Here is a 6000-nt window from a genome sequence, read left to right on the forward strand (position 1 = left end):
CCCTCCACCGCTATGTGGGACGCAGCTCCCTCGTGCTCCGGTGCCACTGCTCCTCCGCCTGATGATGCTAATGCACACAAGAACAGGGAGACCGAAAAAAAGGGGGGGGAACAGAAGAAAGACAGGTTGAGTGCATGGCTTACCGCTACCGTTGGCAGACAAGACAGACACAGCAGCCCCCTGCACTACGTCGCGCTGTTGGGCTCTACAGTGCAATTCCTGGGAAATGGCCTACAAGGCTATGGACGACATCTGCACACATAGATGACACAGGTGCATGAATACCTGTATGTGGCACTCTACAGAGGTGGGGTGGAGGGCCACAGGGCCATGCCTTACGAAGGGGCCTAGCCTACGGAACTCGCCCTGGCCTAGGGAAACCCACAGCCCTCCTTCCCCACCCAGACCCCTCCACTGCGTGCGAAGTCAGCTGAATGATAGTGTACTCACCCCCTTGTGTCTGCTGTGATGCCCTCAAGCGCCCATCCAACTCCGGGTAGGCCACCGCCAGGATCCTGAACATCAGAGGGGTCATGGTTCGACAGGCACCCCTCCCACGTTGGGAGGCCATCCCCAGCTGAGCCTCCGCCGTCTTCTTGCTCGGGCGGCGAATGTCCTCCCATCTCTTCCGGCAGTGGGTGCTCCGTCTGTGGTGGACCCCCAGGGTCCAGACGTCCTTGGCGATGGCACGCCAAATATCCTTTTCCTGGTGGGCGCTGACCTACATGAAATGTACAGGGGAAGAAGAGAAGTCATTACCAACTGCGCCGTCAAAGTGAGTGGCCCCCATCCCTACCCTTGCCATGTGGCACATGCACCCACTGTCGTACATCCTCATTGGCTCCTGGGACCCATAGGGTCCAATGTTAACCAATGCAGCACTGCGCCGCGGTCTTCGACCGCCTACCGCGACGGTGTACAACGCCAGCGCAGTTACCTCACATCCCATTGTCCCACTTTAGAGGTCAGGCAGCCGCCATTTCAGGGGCCCACATGGCCTAATTACCAACTGTGTCACACTTTCCTAGGCCTACTCTCAACACACATACAGGACAGATTTTGTGTATGAATCGTGTTCTGTGTAGACAGTGGGTACATACCTCTGACTTGTCTGACTCTCTGGTCGCTGTTGTCCTTCATAGGCACCGTCCGCTGGGATATGTGAGGAGATGGCGGAATCCTCTGGTGTACCGACCGCTGGTGGACCTGTCGACAATGGAGGAAAGAAATCTGATAATCACCTACAGGTTTGACCGTGCCACAATCCAGGAACTGTGTACCCAGTTGGAGCCTGACCTGATGTCAGCAATCCGCCATCCCACAGGAATCCCCCCTCAAGTGCAGGTGCTATTAGTGCTCCATTTCCTTGCAAGTGGGTCTTTTCAAACAACTGTTGCAATGGCATCAGGGATGTCCCAGCCTATGTTTTCCAACATATTGTCCAGAGTGTTGTCTGCCCTGCTGAAACACATGCGGAGCTACATTGTTTTCCCTCAGGTGAAGGACTTGCATACAGTGAAAGGTGACTTCTATGCCCTTGGACATATCCCCAACATCATAGGTGCCATTGATTGGACCCATGTGGCTTTGGTCCCCCCCCACAGGAGTGAACAGGTGTACAGGAACCGGAAGAGTTATCATTCCATGAATGTACAGATGGTATGTTTGGACGACCAGTTCATCTCCTATTTGAATGCCATGTTCCCTGGCTCAGTGCATGACGCCTACATCCTGCGGAATAGCAGCATCCCTTATGTGATGGGTCAACTCCAGAGGCACCGTGTGTGGCTATTAGGTGACTCTGGTTACCCCAACCTGTCATGGCTACTGACCCCAGTGAGGAATCCCAGGCCCAGGGCAGAGGAACGCTACAATGAGGCCCAAGGGCGTACTAGGAGGGTGATCGAGCGGACCTGCGGCCTCCTGAAGGCCAGGTTCAGGTGCCTCCATATGACAGGTGGATCCCATTTCTACTCACCAAAGAAGGTGTGCCAGATCATTGTGGCCTGCTGTATGCTTCACAACTTGGCTTTGCGACGACAGGTGCCTTTTCTACAGGAGGATGGTCCAGATGGCGGTGTTGTGGCAGCTGTGGAGCCTGTGGACAGTGATGAGGAGGAAGCAGAGGAAGAAGACATTGACAACAGGGACTCAGTCATCCAGCAATATTTCCAGTGAAACACAGGTGAGAATACATTCCTGCCTACTACAAGTACTTTTACACTTCTACCTCTATCCTGTCTGTCGATTTCACCCAGTGTATGGTCACTGAGTTGTCACTTTCCCTTACGGTTTCACAGGTGTAGGTCCCAACGTGTGTCATCTGCTTAGATTCCTCAGGGACTAGAACTGTGTGACATAGGTATGTTGACATTACTATTTCCTGAAAATGTTGTCACTGTAATTGCAAATACACTATTTCAAAATCACAGACAGACTCCAGATCTTTTGGTGCTTTAGGTGTGTTTATTTACATAAACAATATTGGAGGGGGAAGTTAAATGGTGAGGGGTGATGGCGGAGGAGTGTCCATGGCAGAGTCCAGTCTATTTGTCTCATAGGTGCCTTGCCCATATGGGCATAGGAAGTGGAGCTGGGGCAGTTTCAATATGGACAGGGTGACAAAGTGGGACAGTGGGTTGACAATCAGGGTGGTCTCATTTCTTGGCGGGGGTCTTGGCATCGTGCTCTGTCTTGTTCCTGGATCTCAGGGACCGTTTGCGGGGTGGTTCTCCGTCTGCAGGGGGTGGGGTGCTGGTGTGGTGGTCCTGTGGCGATGCCTCCTGTCCACTAGTGCCGGCGGAGGTGGTGGGCAGTTCATCGTCCATGCTAGTGTCAGGGGCCCCTTGTAGTGCCACAGTGTCCCTCCTGGTGTTGAGTATTTCCTTCAGCACCCCTACGATGGTGCTCAGGGCAGAGCTGATGGTTCTGAGTTCCTCCCTGAACCCCAAATACTGTTCCTCCTGCATGCGCTGGGTCTCCTGAAACTTGGCCAGGACCGTTGCCATCGTCTCCTGGGAGTGGTGGTATGCTCCCATGATGGAGGAGAGGGCCTCGTGGAGAGTGGGTTCCCTTGGCCTGTCCGTCCCGTCGCACAGCAGCCCTCCCAGTTCCCCTGTGTTCCTGGGCCTCCGTCCCCTGGACCGTGTGCCCACTACCACTACCCCTAGGTCCCTGTTGTTGTTGGGGTGGTGGGTTATCCTGGGTTCCCTGTAGTGGTGGACACACAGCTGATTGACGTGTCCTGGGGACGGAGGTATGGGCCCGCTGGGTGGGTGCTGTGCTGGTGTTACCAGAGGGGGTAAGGTCTGTGGTGGCCTGTGCCTGTGCGAGGGGAACCGACTGTCCCGAGGCCCACGATGGGCCGGGCTGGTCATCTAGATCCAGTTGGACAGAGCTGCTGTCATCACTGTGGGCCTCTTCTGTGGGTGGGGTGGAGATGTCTGGACCCTCCTGTCTGGTGACGTTGGGTAGTGGTCCTGCAGGGGTGGAAAAGCATGATTATTGCATCTGTGTGTGTCATGGTGTGCAATGGGTGGGTGACCGTGTACCCCAGTGCTGGCATTCCTGTGTGGGGGCTTGTGTGATAATGGTTTAGGGGGGTGTATGGGTATGTGCAATGGGCATGCTTTAGTGATGGGTGTCCATGCTTTGTTGTTGCATGCAGGGCTTGGTGTTGGGATGGGTGGTTTGTGATATTGGTACATTTGTGAGGAGTTGGAGTGATAGGGGTGGGGGCGAGGGTGGGGGTATGTGATAGCATGCAGGTAGGGTGGGGGATGTAATAGTAAAGCTTTGACTTACCACAGTCCATTCCTCCACCGACTCCTGCGAGGGCCTCAGGATGCAGAATCACCAAGACCTGCTCCTCCAATGTTGTTAGTTGTGGGTGAGGAGGTGGGGGTCCGCCGCCAGTCCGCTGAACCGCCTGGTGGTGTCTTGAGACCACGGAACGCACCTTCCCCCGTAGGTCGTTCCACCTCTTTCTGATGTCGTCCCGATTTCTTGGGTGTTGTCCCACTGCGTTGACCCTGTCGAGTATTCTTCGCCATAGCTCCATCTTCCTTGCAATTGAGGTGTGCTGCATCTGTGCTTCAAATAGCTGTGGCTCTACCCGGACGATTTCCTCCACCATGACCCTGAGCTCCTCCTCCGAGAACCTGGGGTGTCCTTGCCGTGCCATGGGGTGGTGTAGGTGATGTGTGGGGTGGTGAGTGTGGTGATAAGTGTGGTGACATGTAGTGGTGTGTGGTGTTTTGTGCGTGGAAGTTGTGTGGGTGATGGTGTTGTGTGCCTGTGGCTGCTAGTTTGTGGATGGTGGTGTCTCTCTCTGGCCTTCTCTCTGTAATAGTGGTCGTAGGGGTTTGTGGGTGATGTGGGTGTGTGTTTTATATTGTATTGGGTGTGTGGGAGTGGTGTGTGTATGTGTATCAGGTGTGTGTATTTCAAATTGTCCAATGTGGCGGTGTTTTGTAGAAGTGTGTGTATTTTGAGCGCGGCGGTGTGTACCGCCAATGGAATACCGCGGTTGAAAGACCGCGGCATGGATTCGTGTGTCATGATAGTGTGGGCGTATTTCTGTTGGCGTGACGGTGGAGGTTTTGTTATCGCCAGTTTATCACTGACCTTTGGTGTGGCGGACTTGTGTGGGTGTCTGAATTTTGTCGGATTCCGAGATGTGGGTCATAATAGCTGTGGCGGAATTCCGCGGTGGCGGCGGTGTGTTGGCGGTCTTCTGCACGGCGGTAAGCGGCTTTTACCCCCTATGTTGTTACTGAACATTTTGCCTAATTGTAATGTTACTTTAACCTTTGTTTTTTCCTGTGAATTTCTAGTTTTCTTTACATTAATTAATATTTTGTGACAATATGTAAAGCCAACACCATTTAAAGCCAATAGCACGTGGTGGGAGGTTGGCCATTGGCAGCCAACCCCACACTGTGAGGTTGGTTGCAAGCCCTCTGGCTAACCACCCCCACAGGCAGCCAATCCCATTCTAAGCAGCATGCTGAGCAGCCAACCCCACACTGCGATGGCCTTTGCCTGTGAGCAGTAAGAGGTTGGCCACAGGCAGCCAACGCCACACTGTAGACAGCCTGTGGCCGTTCTCAATGGGTGTTGGCCACAGGGTCAGGCCTGTGGCAGCCAACACCACACTACGAGGCCGGCCATGGGTCCTGTGCTGTGGCCAGGCCCAGTGTCTAACCTCCTCCCCCACCCACACAGGCAGCCAACCTCATTGGCAACAAAAATGTAGCCACAGGGCCTGCCCTACGGCCAACCTATGGGCAGAAGTCCATCTCCAACTGTGCACAGCCTTTGGCCATTTTGCAGCAAGATGTTGGCTGCAGGGCCCCCACAGGCGGCCAACTCCACACTGCAAACGGCCTTCAGCCATATGCAATGGGTGTTGGCCAACAGATCTGGCCTGCGGCCAGGCCTCGTGGACAATCCCATTACGCAGGCACAACCTTTGGCGACACGATATAGTGTTGGCCTTCGAATCCCAAAGACTCCATTCCCCAAGGCAATATCATATATATTAAGGGGAGGGGTCTTGCAGCCACCCAAGCTTTTAAGAGGCTGCGCGGCCCCCATCCCCCAGGGTCGATTTTCAGGAAAAAAGGGAAGGGACTGTGCAGCTCCCCTCTCCAAGCCTTATCAGGCGCAGGGGACCCCATCCCCTGAGGCCAAAGCCAATAAAAAAGTTGAGGGGGTCATGAGGCTCCCATCCCCCGACCATTATTAAGCCGCCGGGGAAAACATCCACCGGGCCTGTAAGTTATTCAAAGGAGTAGGGGGCAGCGCCCCCCGTCCCTGAGCTTATAGCAAAGAACAGGTGGGGAATGCCACAGACGTTCGCACATCGACCTAGGTTTATCAAAAGTTCGTTTGTAATTGTCTTTTTCGAGCAATAGCTGGTAGTGGGTGCTAGGCTAGCCGTGCACCTGCCACCTCAGGTGTCAAAGGGACACCCACTGAAATCAGTGAGTGACAACC

Source organism: Pleurodeles waltl, chromosome 9, assembly GCF_031143425.1.
Source record: "Pleurodeles waltl isolate 20211129_DDA chromosome 9, aPleWal1.hap1.20221129, whole genome shotgun sequence".
Lineage (NCBI taxonomy): Eukaryota > Metazoa > Chordata > Amphibia > Caudata > Salamandridae > Pleurodeles > Pleurodeles waltl.